The 16,311-nt window shown below is 45.0% G+C and overlaps 1 protein-coding gene and 1 long non-coding RNA gene across 2 annotated transcripts in view; one reads left to right on the plus strand and one right to left on the minus strand.

The window, feature by feature from the left end:
- The window catches only part of LOC109283900 (uncharacterized), a 31,823-nt gene that overhangs the window by 6,415 nt on the left and 9,097 nt on the right, over positions 1–16,311 (minus strand). The window lies entirely within an intron of this gene.
- MC5R (melanocortin 5 receptor) overlaps positions 63–16,311 on the plus strand; it is a 35,623-nt gene continuing 19,374 nt past the window's right edge. The window contains exon 1 of the mRNA XM_019490632.2: positions 63–1,607. The gene's annotated coding sequence lies outside the window, so the exon portion shown is untranslated. The remainder of the gene's footprint in view (positions 1,608–16,311) is intronic.

Genomic DNA, 16,311 nt, shown 5'->3' on the forward strand with positions numbered 1-16,311 from the left:
TTTGCTGAAGCACAGCAGCTGTAGCCATACAGATCTCCTTGTGGCAAAAAAGCCTATCTGAGAATCCAAGGAAACACTTTCCAAAGGATTTCCCCTAAGCAGGTGGGCACCATTATGGTGTTATGTTTTCCTGGGTGCCCTAGTGTCAAGAGCTTGTGATGGATGAGTGTTATTTACTTGGCTGTCCTACTATTGCTCCACATCCAGCCAGCATCATCCATAGTTAGGGTTGGGCTGAACTGTGTCAGGGGAAGCTATGGCAGCTTTGTACCATAGCACAGACAGCTTTCCATTGCTAAAAGTTTGTTCCTGGGCTTGTGGTATTAGAAAAAAACATAAATCTGGGCTGAATTTAGCCTCCCGACTGTTTTTGCATTATTTTGCATGCTGTTCCTCTTGTCAAGCCACATCTGATAACTTTGTTTATGCGGAGTAGCACTTTACTCCGCTTATTTATTTCAATGAGTATGTTCATGCACTAATGCTCTGTTTAGTGAGCTTGCAGAACCAAACAGCTTATTAACAACACCTTCTCTCACCTCCAGCTTGGTCTCCATGGGTGGATCTAAGATTTGGGGATTTTTGAAGGGAGTTAAAGGATCTCCATGGGTGTGAAATAGAAGACAGTGTGCAGCCTCCATCCCTTCACTCTCAGCTAGATCTTCAAGCCTATGCCCAATGTGTTGCCCTGGTTTGGCCCATTTGGGCACCAGGCCCCTGGCCCGCGTGGCTGTTCCCCTTCTCAGGTGCCAGGCTCCCGACTCCCTTGGGCACCCAGCTCCTGTCTCCTGTTTGGTTCTATGACCTCGCACTATGCTTGTTCGGGGCTCAATAGTCACTCCAACGTTCAGCCTGCCCCTGGCAGGGCTCAGTGCCCCTCAGCTACTAATGGGACCTCTGTACCTTGCCCCTACAGTCCCAACCCAAGCCGCTGGTGCAACTATAATATAAACCTAAGCTGCTGGGCTATAACATAAACAGAAAGGGGAAGCAGCCCTCTGCCCCTTTATGAAGGAATAACTTTACTTCAGTGCTCAGCTAAGATAGCCTCCCAGCCCTGGGCTATAACTTAGTGAACTCCCCAAGCCTCACTAGGTATCCAAATACAGCACTACAGTCCCTTCAGCAGCCATGCTGCCAGGGAGAGACTAAGTAGCCAACTCAGACTTTGGGCTTGTATCTTCCCAGGGCTCTGCCCCCTGCGGGTCAGCAGACTGCCTGAGCTGCCTACAGCTGCCTGGCAATTGGCCTAATTGGCCTGTTTTCCCAGCAACCTACAGCTGCTGCACCTTGCCTAGCCTGCAATGCTCCCTTGCTGGGCTTCTTCCTTAAAAGAACAGAGAGTCTGTTACAAGTAGGAATGAAAGGAGAGTGCTTCTATCCTGGACAGAAAATCAGCTTCCCCGCTTGATACATGCATCCCCATTTTGGAGAACTGATTTAGGAGGAAAAGGGGCATGTTGTATGCAAGAAAATATAGCATGCTGTGTGAAGCATCTGAATATAAAGGCAATGCACGGGTTCTTGGGGATACAGAATGCAGCTGCCAGCTGGTTAAGGCCACATGTACTTCAGGCTTGAGCTCAAGTCTCTTCATGGATAATCATGTGAGTACTCCATTGGGACTTGTCCTGAGATTGACATCTTGGTACCATTAACGTGAGAATCGCATTCAGATTCCAACAAGTACATAGACAAAGAAGATTTGCGAGATTGTAGTGTGCAGGTTTGTTATTACCCTGAAATAGAATAGTTTTCTGATAGCATAGTGTTAGGTTTACAATAATTTAGATTATTAAGAAGTATTAGCTTTACAGCTGAATACAAGGCATGACCTGTGGCCTAGCAATGCAGCTGACCACAAGGCAGAATGATAGCTAAGCCTTTGCTTGTGTCATGTAATCATTTTAACTATATTAAGCATTTTCTGAGTTAAAAAGTGGATCTGTGTCTGTGTGCTGAAAAATCAGCTACAGCAAGAAGTAAGATAGGACAGGGAAACCATTGTTCTGGGTGCACTGGTTGCGTCCTTGAGAAATATCTACTACTGTGTAAGGTTTTGCTAACATATTATAATGTTACTGTTACTTAACTTTTAGCTTTTAAAAAGTGCTAGTTCAGCTTAATAGAAATATGCTGTTACAAAGATTTGTAAAGCACCGCCCAAGTATTGCTTTTTGTTAACCATGTAGTCTTGCCTTCTTGTAATAAGTATAAAAAATCGCCTCACCCTTGAGAGGGGGCCATTTTGCCTTTTGCTGGCTTTATGGTCTTTGCTCGAGCAAATAAACAGCTGTCTTTCTTTACCCGCGTTGTCTGTCAATCAAATTACAGCTAGACAATGAACCTTAGGGAGGTTTCTCCCACCACAAGATTGACTAACAGTCTGTAACAAACAGATAAGGAAGGGTGGGGTAGAAATTAGTATTTGGAACTCCTGCCATATCTGAAAACAACGGCAAACTATATGAACTGGCTTATCATTGGAAGTGCATGGCAGCATCTGATGAGAAATTTCAAAGAATGATTCAGAAGATGTAGGACCCTGTAGGGTTAGCTGTCAGAGGCTGAATTTTTTGGAGGGTCATTAGGGTCTTTGGCATCCATGAGAAATGCTGTTGTGAAGAAAGCAGGGACAACTTGGGTGATATATCCTATCCAGCAAAAGTTAAAGATAGTAGTTGGGCTAGGGATGGGAGAAGCTGGAATTGGCAGTTATAATTCATAGTTCTGGTGTTCTAGTTCTGGAGGCTAAGTAGGTGAGTATCATTTTTTTCCTGTATTTTCTAACTGGCTCCCGTTTTAGTTAAACAAGTTGTTCAAAACTAAATCACATCTTCTGCTAACATATTAAAGCTGTTTTGATATCTATGTTCTGTAAATGGATTTGGTACTTTAAGCAGACAAGAATAAATAAGGTTGAGGCACATTCTTAGGTAGCTTTATACTGTTTGCTACTGTCCAGTCCTGAGCTCTGAATAAAGAAGTAACACTGTCACTGGATCACATCTCCAGGATTGTCATCTTTTATGACTTTTACAAGACTGTAACACCAAAAGAAGTATCTAAAAGGGAAAAGTTATTGCCGGCAGCTTTACAACTGTCGTCATAGTCTCCAGTGAAGAAGATAGAATTTCTATTAACGGGTTCATTTACCCTGTTGCTTTAACAGTTCATCTTTAATAGTCCTTTGTGTTATATATAATTGATTCATAACTTTTATAGCAATAGACCTCCTAGTTCTAGTTTTGCCTGTCTGCTAGGTATGGAATTGCTTTTGTCAGCATAGAGAAGTGTGGCTTCACTGCATTTCCATTTTCTCATTATTAATGTTATCAGTATTAATAATGGCTCATTTTCATCCTTAGTACTGAATGCAATATCATTAGTTGAGAATGCAAAATTAACTCGACTTCCTTTTTGAGGTAACTGATTCTCTCTTGTTTACATCTCATAAAGCATTAAGGCAGTGCTCCAGTTCAGCTACAGTTATGGGGTGCTTGTACACATTTTTGCAATTCAGTTGCATCACACTTTACACATATGGGGTTTTTTACGATTTAAATGAGTTTGTTACGTTGCAAACTAAACCACATCCCCTACTTGTAACATTGCAGTCTTTAATCTGACAGTTTGCCCCCTGGCTGTGGAGAGGTGGGCTGAAGGCAGAAGCAGCACGGGGCCTGATCTTTTTTTTTCACGGAGCCTGCCTGCGTCTTCTGTGGCCAGGGGGTGAGCTGCTGGAGGGCCAAGCAGTCCCTGAGTTGCAGGGGGCCCTGGTTCTTCCCTCCAGTGCAGTGGTGTCCCCTGGGGCAGCCTGGGCAGGCTGCTAGCTGGCAGGTGCTGCCCCAGATTGGAAGTGCCTGATTTAATGTTTTCCTGAGCCCAGCTGGGCTTCCAGCACCCCATGCACCATCCCCCCTGCTTTCTCCAGCCACCAGCACACCCAGGCACCCTCCTGCTGCCTTCTCACACTGCCCCAGGAACAAGCCTGCCCATTCTCAGTTGGTCCCAGATGGTGGGAAGGTGGCAGGGATAGTTCATGGGCCACTGCTCTCTGGGTGGGCTCAGGGAAGAGTTGGATCTGGTGGGTGCTGCCTCCAATCTGGGGCAGCATCTGCCCACTAGCCCCATGGGCCTGGTTGGCCCAAGGGGTGCTGCCACTGCAAAGGGGAGGACAGGGGCTTCCTGCAGCTCAGGGGCTGCTCAGCCCGCTGGCAGCTCGCCCCCTGGATGCAGGAGAGGTGCGCAGGCTCTGCAAAAAAAATAAAAAAAGGGATCGGGTCCCTCACCACTTCTGCCTTTAGTAGGTGACTGCTGAAGGCAGCAAGGGGCCCAATCCTTTTTTTTTGGTGGAGCCTGCCCATGGCCAGGGGGTGAGCTGCCAGTGGGCTGAGCGACCCCTGAGCTGAGAGAGACCCTGGTCCTTCCCTCCACGGTGGTGGTGTCCCCCTGGGCCACCTGGGTGGGCTGCCAGCGGGCTCAGGGAAAAGTTGAATCAGGCCAGGTGCTGCTTCAAACACCCATGGTTCCTAGTTATTTATTCCTCAAAGTGCTCTAAAACCTGCCTATTTAGAGTGCCTTGAAATTTGATATATCTCGTGATGGTATAGGCTAAGGTTAATGACCCAAATTTAAGGTCATGCAGACAAAAGTTGTAGGGATAAACAGTATTTGTCAGGTTCACAAGGTCTACTAACATTTTTTGTATCCATCTGGAGCTTAAACCATGACCAAATATCTCTCAACTGCTGTTAAATAATTTTCCCAGTTAGGGCATGGCACCCCCTGCCTGTTTTGGGGAAGGCACATTGAAACTATTTTTAAAGAAAATGTTAGGTTCTCTAGATTAATCCATGCCAAATACTTGTACATTGAACAGGTAATGGTATTTATGTATAAGAAGTTTAGCCAAGACAGGCTTATAGCCAAGCACCATCTTCACATGATGTGGTAGGGCTCAAGGAGATTTGCTTGAAATACTAAATGTGCCTTCTCCTGATTTCTATTTCACTTAGCAAACAGACCAAATGCAGCTCGAGACTAACTCCAAGCTACCCAACTAGGGTGCATCCAGATGAGCATGCACATTGAGGTTTGCAGCACCGCAGATCTGTCTGTGGTGCCACAAACCTCGCTTGCTACATGTGCAGACATTCACTGCGCTGTTAATTTCCAGCATGCTGGGGTATTTTGACACTGGGAAATCCCAGTGTCAAAAAAACCTGTGCCAAAAAAAAGCAGGGTGGCTCATGTAGCAGCAGGATGTGCTGCCTGAAGCTGGGGCCTGGCCAGCCAGAGCCATGCTCCAGCTACTGGCCAGGCTCCATATGCCTGGACTGCCATCACTAAAGCCTTCGGAGGGCCTGCTGCACACCAGAGTGCATGTGCAGGGGTATTCCCTGGGGACAACTAGCAGTGGCACAAATATGTACTGGTGCTAGTTGTCCCCAGGGAACACATATCCCTGTTTGTGGGGATGCACCCCTATTGTGCAAGATTGATTTTATTACCAATTTTGGACATGTAACTGCCCCCATTATATACATGAATAGGGAGATGTGTGCATGTCGTGCTCAGAGGGGGTCACATAACACCCCTATACAATAGATGCGTAACTTGGAATCAGTTTCAAGTTGTACTTACGTTGACCACTAGATGAAACAGAATTCTGATTTGTATGTGCAAACCCTATCCTTGAGAAACATTTCAGAAAGAGTAGGAATTTTTGCTAAATTCTCTTTTTTGGCAACTTTTAAAGTTAGTATTTTATTTTGGGAAAATGTAATCCAAGTGGAGCACATAATTCTGAAGGTACTCAAATGGTCTTTGAACAGAAAGTTAATTACAAATGTCAGTGCTTGCTGGTAGGAAAGGGAAGCTGAAAGATAGATGACTTGGGAGATGGGTGCACGTCTATGGGAGATCTGTATTTATGTGAGGGGAGGTAAGGTGAGTTGAAAGTAAAATTGAAAAAAAGTTTCATAAAGTTCATAAAATAAAGTAAATGAAATACAATTTACTTTATGAAATATTTCTTTCTGAAGCCTTTTGCTGTCCTCAGATCAGGGGAGATTAGAGGGAATTGATGTGGGAAGTACAGCTGTGAAGGCACTTAAACACTGAACCTACATACCAGAAACAAACTTCAGTTTGCTCAGTGTTACAACAACTTACCCTCTTTTACAAACTTTTCAACCATATACACAGGATGCTATTTTATGCTGTACTTTCACCTAATGATTAAATCAACAGGCCGTTCTCATATCGAACCTCACAACTGATATTCTGCATGGATTGAAGACCTTTTGTGACCTGCTACTGATGCAACATAGGGGACTCAGTGCTGACAGCATGGCACATTCGATCCTTAAGATACATCTGCATCCCCTTCGTTCAATTACATATACATTATGGGCAGGGAACAGGGCTCAGACTCACCCACAAGACCAGGTACCAGCTTAATTTCAATTTACCATCACAGCTCTGATAAACTGCTCTATCTCATCCCTGTATCATTCAGTACCCCTCCCCATAACACTAAGATTAAATGAGGGTTTCAGGGCTGGTCCATGGGCTAGATGGAGCTGGCTCTAGTACGCAAGGCTCATACAGCCAGTCCAGCATGACTGCTGCATACAGTGCACACCCCAGACCAGCCCCATGCACTACATACAATGCACACCCTGGACTGGTCCCCAGATTGACCCCGTGCGTGTGGTGCATGGGGCTGATCTGAGACCCATAAGCAGCACCATTGGCTGGGTGATTAGATTCCACACGCAAGATCTAGCCCACAGGCTCTATCTTTGACACCTCTGCTCTAACACAATGATACAGCTAGAGGTTACGTAGATAATTCACAGTGGCCATTGACCGATTCAGGTTCAGAGTTAAGACTGTGGGTATGCATTAACTCTCTACTTAATGATTTGCTGAAGTGTACTTATGAAATACCTTTACTTTTCAGGTTTTTTGTACGTTAGTTTTTTTCACTTCCTAGAAATAAAGAATCTGCTTTTTTACCTCATTCTTTAAGTGTGCCTGCATCACTCTGCTCTGCTCTTTGGAATATGCATGATTTAATATTTTTCTTCTGTTTTAATTGGTTGGCAATTTTGGAGTTATTTGCTCCATCTTCTGTTTAATAAAAGATATAAACATGCTTATGGGTTGATCATACAGTAATTCACTGAATGTTCCTTCATTGCTGTTTCTTTCTGAGCTTCTAATTAATCATTTAGACTCTCTAATTTGCTGGGAAGATTGCAGATTAGGTAGTAGGTGAAAAACGCATGTATTAGTGTAACTCTTTTGACATTAGTGGAGTTACGCTAGCAGAAAGTTCAGCCTGTATCACGTAATTTAAAATAAATGACACTAGTGATGCTGTAAGCATCAGAAAATACACTTAAAGGAAGTGACTAGAACTGCAATACTAGTATTAAAGTGTTGCTTTATGAATATTACTCAGCTACCTAGAATGGATGTGTTATCAAATTGCTGTTCTGTCTTGATGCTCCATATTAACTTTGTTTCCTGGTAGTTGTATAGTTTAACTGTAATTTAAGATACAGGGATAGATATGGACACACATCTCACATTATACACAAATACCAATCAATCAATATCATGGTTATCGATATACGGCAGGTAGGGATTTATACCCAAATTTAGGCAACTATCTTTATTCAGGTAAATGCTTATGCTAGCACACTAAGTGCTGACATCCCTTTGAATTCTGCTAAATCAACAAAGCCCTCTCAAAAGCTCCCATTACAGATGACATAGGATTCCTATCTTTGTTAGCAGATGGCAAAGAGAAGTCACTGAGTTAACAGAGTTAGAGTGGAGACTTGCTTTTTGTTCCCTAGAAATGGCACCTGCAGGCCATTTAACTTCTAGGTAAAGAGGATTGTGTCGTAGCCTGTTGGCAATTTTCTGGTGGTACATTTTCCCACCAGGAAATATCAGTTTATTCAAAGTGAAATATTTCATGGACATCTGAAAAATTCTTCCAAAAGAACATGGTCAGGTGGTTTCTGGACTTGATTCCCTGCAAGCTTACCCACCTGGTTTCTTGGGGATGAAGTTGAAGGAAAACAAGGGCTTACAGGCTCCTTACTGCTGAACCAGGAATCTTGGAGCTGCAGTTTCCTAGCAGAATTTTCTTTCTAAGGTTTAGAAACAACTGGCTTCAATTTTTCAAAATTTTGAAATTTCTACTTTTCCTTTGGAAACGGAACAGAATCCAGTAAATATTTAAAGCCTTGGGAGTTGTTTTCATAGGGAAGAGTGATTGATGCTAGTCAGGTATTTCTTTGATGTAAACCTGCTTATTTACAAAGAATGCCCAAAGTCTTGTTTCCTTGAACACAGGAGGACCAAACGCTATAATGGAATTGCCTTGCTCATGGTTTCAAGTCTGCTTTCCAAGCCACCCCCTTTGCCAAAAGCAACTCTATCTATTGGCTGTCTCGTGGTTACGTGAGATGAAAAGAGATCCTCTTTTTAATCTCCTCTTTTAAAATTCTTTTTGTCCACTTCTGAAGTGCTCCATGTCTGTGGTCCCTGCATTTGTAGAAAGCCCTTTCTTACAGGGATGACTTGTATTATTTTAACTATCACTGAGCAAAAAGCATTGCTTCCTCATTCAGTCTCATTTGAAAGCCACCAGTATGTTCCTCAGCTTCAGTGAAGTCTGGGACTGCCCTTAGATCAAAGATACGCTTGCTGAGAGCCACATAATGTGCCCTTATTTGTTTAAAATACAGTTATAATTAAAGGACAGAGTGAGATATTTCAGTTCCACCCAACTCAACAGTCTTTCTGTGTATGGATATTTTTCCATTGAGAAATTATTTTCTCTTAGAATTACAATGATCACCATGTCAAAATGGCCTGAAATGTATAACACTGTGTGGCAGGGCACTTGGGGTGCCTGCCACATTAAGAGGTCAGGCAGCCTGGGAAGCTGTGGACAGGTGGGGCCAAAGTAATGGGGAGTCAGCTGACCCAGGGAGCTGGTAGGTGAGATTCAGCCTGATGGAGTCATCTGACTCAGGAGGAGGGCTGGGTTTAGAGAAGGTATAAGCCCAGGACCTGAGAAAATGTCAGTGAGATCTGGAATGAGCTGAGAGAACACCATCTTAGCAGAAGACCTTCAACTTTGGAGCACCACCACTGAGAGGACAGCTGAAGCAGTCTGGAGGTTTGGGTAGGAGCTAATGTTCCTAGGGACCCAAGGAGGGATCCAGAACCCAGACCGAGGGGCTGAGAATTGTGGGACCAGTGAAGGTCTGGGAACCCCAGAGGATGGGCTAAGTGAAAGAAAACATCAATGAGGATGCCATCTGTAAGGCATGGGGCATGGTGAAGAGGAGGAACGGAGCCATGCAGTTAGCCCATAAGGCAATTAGTATGGGCACCTGGTGGCCATTTGAGAAAAGCAATTTGGGAAGCCCTGGGGCAGCCTCCCTCATATAAAAAGTGAAAAACATCAAGACATGGTGGGTGGCTGAAGGGGTGATTGCTTACAAAGTGAGGGCTCCAAGGACTCCAGGGGCTTCACAGCTGTCCCTGGAGAGGTACTCTGCTACACTGCAACAGTGCTTTCCAATCATGTAACACATTTTTCATTTCGACCAAAGAATGAACATTAGCTACCAATGAGATGCTATAGCTAGCAGAGCAAACAATACACTGGCATGCATCAACCGATGCATCTCAAACAAGACTAAGGATGTCATCCTCCCGCTCTACTCGGCATTGGTGAGGCCGCAGCTGGAGTACTGCATCCAGTTCTGGGTGCTGCAGTTCAAGAAGAATGTGGAGCTTCAAAGAGTCCAAAAGAGGGCCACACATATGATTAAAGGTCTGGAGGACAGGCCATATGAGGAGAGGCTGAAGAACATAGGACTGTTCAGCCTGGAGAAGACTTAGTGGGGACTTGGTGGCACCTATAAGTATGTAAGAGGCAAATATCAGGGGCTGGGAGAGCATCTGTTCACCAAGGCACCCCAGGGGAAGACAAGGAACAATAGACCTAAACTCATAGAAAATTGCTTCAGATTGGACATAAGGAAAAACTTCTTTATGGTTCACATGTCCAGAGTCTGGAACACACTCCCCCCAGATGTGGTACAGTCACCTATTCTGGAGATCTTCAAAACATGACTGGATGTGCACTTTGCTAGGATCATCTGACCCCAGTAGTCTTTTCTTTCCTGCCTAAGAGTACAGGGGCTGGACCTGATGATCTCGTATGGTCCCTTTCAGCCCCTAATTTCCAAGAAGCTATGAATTTTTGCAGTTCTGAATGTGAGACAATGCAGAAACAGATGAAAAAGCATTACAAGCTTACAGCTTCTTGTTATTTTATCCATAAGTTTGTCATTTAGTGTTTCCTTTTCCTTTAACCCAAAGTGAATGCCAAAACTAGTCAGTTAGAATTCTATCTGTGGCCATATCTATGTGGCAAGCTTATCCAATAGCTGTATCCTTAAGCACAATATGCCATTTAGTGTGGGCCACTTCATGAACCATAAGTAGTGTAGTTATGTTTGTGTGGTTCTGTAGTTGTGCAAATTGTCATGGAGACTGACTAATTGGCATTGTTTTATTCAGTAGTAGTCACTAGCTGGCATTACGGTCATATGAAGATAACTGCTTCAAGTTGAGGAGGCAGCCTGTATGGAGCAGGGTGGCATATTTGAAGGTACTGGACATGGTAAAATTTTGATCTAGATGTGACCTGTGTTCATGGGGCTCCCTGACACATTTTGAGAATATTGGGGATGCTCACTTGAATACCTCTTCAACTCTGAAGGCTTTGCTTTCTAGCAAATGACAACTTTCTTCTGTCTGATAATACTGACAAGCCTGCCTCCAAAGCTCCACAATACTATGATCATGATTCTGGGCTCCTCCTGCACTGGCAAGTAAGGCACAATTAGAATCTAATCCCTTACCACAAAATCACACATCCTGCTGTGCATGTGCAGCATAGCTGAAGGCACAACTATTAGGATCACAATGGATTAGATTTCATCACACCTTAAAATGAATGTCTGTCAGAAGCTGCAGTTTCTTATTCTATTCTAGACAGTTTCTTAGTCTACTTCCCTATATCTTGTGAGAGTCTATTATATAAGTTCAATAGAGAATTCTTTGGTGGATTGAGTATAATTCTTTGTCTTAAAACAGCTTTTGGAGAGAATGTCAGATTTAATTGAACATACTTCTCCAAAGGTTTCTTGCTGGCATGAGTCACTCTGGGATTTCAAGTTTAAAAACAAATATTAAATAAAAGCTCTTCAAGTTTGGTTTGTAGTACTCATTCTGAATGATCCACAGTGCCTGACAAACTAGCAAGGACTTCAGCCAGCATGTCAGTACACCTGACTCTCGGGTTGAACACATCTGTTGTTTAAGAGCATAAAGCAATGTTTCAGTTGTTTGTGTAAAACTGTCACAGGACTTCAGAACTGGATAATTATTCAAATTGTAATTTGACTGGGACACTGATAACACAGGGTGTGTACACATATACTAACGTTATGACAGCTAAGCTGCCTTAACTTTTTAAAGTCGACTTATCTGTCAGAGTGTACACACATATTTGGAGCAGAGTCCACTTAAATGCAGTGCAACATAGTACACCTCCAAGGTGAGGTCACGTTAGTTAAGTCGCATTAGTTAAGTTGACATAGCTCACAAGGGGTGTGTCCAGATGAGCCCACACATACCTCTTGCAGCCTCTCAAACACCTCTGATATGCCACAAGAGGCATGTGCAGGAACAAGAAAATGTTCCCTGTGTTGCAAATTTGCAGTGCGGGGACAAAGTTAGACACCTGGATATCCAGGGGTCAAAAAACCCTGCAGAGAAAAAAAAGTGGGGCAGGGGATGGGGCAGGGCTGCCAGAGCATCTCAATGGTTAGCCCTCACCCTGGTGCTGAAGCATGCTGCAGAGTGCCAGCCACAGGGAGCTGGACCCAGGCTCCACTGCAGGTAAGTAAGGGGTTGGGGGGCTGGAGAAGGGGTGAGGGGACCATGGAGGGGACCCCTGCTGGCCTCACCTGCTCCCCCAGCCCCCCTGAGCCTCCCCAATCCCTGCCCCATATGGCCCCAGCCCCCTGAGTCTCCCTGATCCCTGCCCCATCTGGTCCCATCCCCCACCTGCCCCCTGAGCCCCCGATCCCTGCCCCCTCCACCCCAGCATCCCAGGGAACCACCCCCAACCCTCCTCTGGCACTTACCGGCAGTTCCAGCTTCCCTCGGGGTCACTGCCCCCCTCCCCCCCCCCCAGTGCAGGGCAATTGTGGGAGGGGGGAGCAATTGGGGCCAGGAGGACATGCCTTCCAAAGCAGGCCATCACACCTGGAATATCTTCTGGGAGATAGCTGCCCAGATGGCCGGGCAGGGGGCACACATGGCAGTAGTGTCTTACAAAGGCCAACTCTGCAGCCACAGCTCACTGGCAGCTCGCCCAGAGGGCCAGATGCCTCATCTCGGTCTGGCAGGTGCGCAGCAGGTCACAGCCAGGCAGCAGCCCCCACTGCCAGACTGCTGCAGTGGGTAAAGGCTGCAGGGAACTCTCAGGGCTGTTCCAGCAGTCTAGCTGGCACAAGGGGCAATGTCCCCAGGTACCAATTGGCTGGGTCCCAGAAGCTCCTGAGAGTGAATAGCCCTGAGCTACTTGCCAGGGCAGCTTTTTGTACTGATGGGGCCAGGACAGGGCAGCTTTTTATACTGTTGGGGACAGCACAGGTGCTAGCCCCAGGCACGTGTACTGAGGCAAAAAGCCCTGGCTCAAATTTGCACTGCTTTTATTTGAGCTGCTGCAAGCGCACGTGCTTGCATGTGTGGACGTGCCCATGATAGCTGCCACCGTGCCAAGGAACTATACATCTATATGCTCTGATGTGGCTTGAGGCGACCTTGTTGAGGCAACCTAGTATGTGTGTATGCACCTGTAGTTTGCAAAAAAAGGTTATGAGATTTGTTATTGGAGGCCAATAGGGCCCTGTGTAGGGCCTTGTTTTGGTATGGCTCTTCCCACTTTGTGTAGTTAGGGATGTGCAGTGGGGTGTACCATTCAGAGAGTTCCTGAATGTTGTGAACTCTTGGACTGATATGGTCATTTGACCTACTTTCAAGGTGAGCATGTGCAGTACTTGAGTAGGTTTTGGCAGGAAGAAAGTATCCTGCTGAGGTAAAATTGAAGGAAATAGATTGTGCACAGACATGTAATTCCTCAGTGAGGATGACACCTTGTTGCTGGGCTATCAGCACATAAAAGCCCACCTGAGGGGGAGTTGGGGTGGAATGAGTACCTAGCACATGAGATGCCTAGGTGTTAGTGTCCTTTGATGCACAGAAGGTTCTGAGGGTGATGGTGACTGAAGGATTTTTGGTATCTGTGGACCATGTCTCTAGAGAGAGCTCATATCCTACAAGCAGTAAGGGTGGAAGTGGCCATGGATGGTGCTCCCCTTAGCCTAGCAGTGAGTGGCCTTCAGAGATTGGAAGCCTTCCCATCTAAGAGCTGGAGACTGGCTGAAGGTGTGCAATGTTGGATGGTAGCACCTTGATTTCATAAATTTCTAGGGTCAGAGGGACCTATTAGATCATCGAGTCCAACACCCATCTCTGGGCAGGAAAGAGTGCTGGGGTCAAGTGACCCCAGCCAGGTGCTTGTCTAACCTCCTCTTGAATACCTCCAAGGTAGGGGGAAGCACCACCTCCTTTGGAAGCCCATATTTTGGCAACCCTCACCATAAAGAATTTCTTCCTGATGTCCAATTTAAATGTACTCGCCTTCAGTTTATGACCGTTGTTTCTAGTAACCCTGAGGGGTGCCCTGGTAAAAAGAGTATCCCCTATTCCACGCTGACCCTCCCTGATGAGTTGGTAGACATCTACAAGACGACCATTTGGCCTTCTCTTGCAGAGACTGAAGAGATTCAGATCCCTCAGTCCGTCTTCATAGGATCTTGCTTGCAGGCCCTTGACCATATGAGTAGCCCTCCTCTGAACCCTTTCCAGGTTATCCACATCCCTCTTGAAGTGCGGCGCCCAAACTGGATTCAGTACTCCAGTTGCGGCCTCACCAATGCCGCATAGAGGGGAAGAATCACCTCCTTAGAACTGCTTGTGATGCACCTGCTAATGCAAGACAGCGTATGGTTAGCCTTAATTATTACCTCATCGCATTGGTGACTCATATTCATTTTTGCGTCAACTATTATTCCAAGATCCCTTTCCACTGCTGTGCTACATAGAATGGCACTTCCCAGTCTATAGCTGTATTGGTGATTTTTTTTTTCTCCCCAGGTGCAGCACTTGGCACTTATCTTTGTTAAATTGCATCCTATTCTGATCCGCCCACTTCCCCAGTCTATCCAAATCTGCCTGAATTCACTTGCTACCCTCTAGTGTGTTTACTATAATCCATAGTTCGGTGTCATCTGTGAATTTGGACAGAGTGTTTTCTACACCCTCCTCCAGATTGCTGATGAAGATCTTGTCCAAGGACAGAGCCCTGGGGGACACCACTGCCCACATCTCTCCAGGTAGAAACCGACCCATCCACCACCACTCTCTGGGTGCGTCCCATGAGCCAGTTTTCCGCCCACCTGACTGTGAAAAAATCCATGTCACAGCTACTTAGTTAACTAGTAAGAATTGGGTGCGACACTGTCAAAAGCCTTTTTAAAATCCAAGTTTGTAGACAGGATTTGACGGATGAGGGCACCTTGAAAGTCAGGAGTGCCTGAAGGTGTGTGTGTGTGTGGGCGGGCCAGTGAGGCTGATGGCTCATCCTGTGAGTGTAATTAGAGCAATGTTGGTTGTGGATGCTGTGGTTGCTGTTCTTGGCATTCTTGTTTTTGTTTGTTGCTCCTTTTAATAAATATCCTTTCCCATATTGGTGTGTGGAAGTGGGTTTTGTTTAAGGATTTGACCAATTGTGGTAGATAGCCCGCACCCATCACTACCTACTCCAATTATAAATGTAACCGCATGTTAACATAAGGACCATAGCTTTTAAAACGCTGAATGAAGGCTTTTCTCAGCACCTCTGAGATCCCTAATACCATGCTGGGGTGCCCTCTTGATTCAAGCAGTTAGCTGGTGTCAGGGCCTTTGGGTTGTTTCTATTATGTGGCTATATTAATGATAGAGGCAAACCTTGCCTTGGTACAATTGTGATTATTTACAAAGCTGCGCTTCCCTAAATACAGTAAAAGCAACAGGAAGCAGTTTTCTTGCCCACAATGCCAAGTCCATCTTTATAGCCATCAAAAAAAATTCTTGTTGCTAATAGCTGGGCTGGCTGGGCCCCATCCTGTACCATTTGCTTTTGTTCCTAGTTTATTGCACATAGTACTTACTAAGCTTAAAGAAATTACATGGGTGAATATAACTAGAGAGTCTTTGATCATGGACAGCTAGCTGATTAGACCAGCTGGTAGATGGGAAGTGGGTAGGGGTTACATGACTGAAATGTGATAGAACAGTTACATCTTTTGTACTTTTCTTATACACTGAATAACTATAGAAACTGATCAGATTGTAATGATTACATAAGAAAATCACCAGTTACCATGTGGATACTCATGCAGGTATATTTTGTATACATTTACCACTTAGTTGCCCCCTATTGCTTCCTTGAAACAAACTCCTATTTCCCTGAAACATGTTACTTATCTTCCAGGTGCAATCTGCAAAGCCTTGAAACTCCTTGCTCATTATATTTCTTGCAGCCCAAGAAGAAAGCCTGGTACTGTCTTTCAGGAAGGGAGAGAGAAATGGGGAACTTGATTAGAAGCAGACACCTCATTAAACTAAGGAGAAGGAAGGAGTGAAGGGGAAGGCTTGCTAGAAACTGAGCTCTCATGCATCTAGTTTATCCAACCATTCTTTATCTTGACTCTATCTCAGGGCTATGCTCAGGGCTTATACCACTGACTTCTCCCATAACTTTTTCTGCTTTTTGCGTTTGACACCCACTAATAAATCCTTTGTTCCCTGCATTTTCAATAGTTTCTCAAAGAAACCCCTCAGACTCTGCCCAGTCATTGCAACAGGGCAATTCTTTGGGCAGTTACGTCTGCTGTTTCAGCTGTTTTATTCTATAAATAAACATAATTGATTTAATTCAAATTAAGAGTGGCTACCATGGCCATCGGCTCTAATGAGGTTTCTGGCCCACAGATCTGGCCAAAGACATAGCATCTTCTGGCATAATAATCCTGTCTCCTGGGAAGAATCACCAGCACTGTTTCTTGTTGGTGATTGTTATGGCAA

The sequence above is a fragment of the Alligator mississippiensis genome, chromosome 3 (assembly GCF_030867095.1).
Source record: "Alligator mississippiensis isolate rAllMis1 chromosome 3, rAllMis1, whole genome shotgun sequence".
Classification (NCBI taxonomy): Eukaryota; Metazoa; Chordata; order Crocodylia; family Alligatoridae; genus Alligator; species Alligator mississippiensis.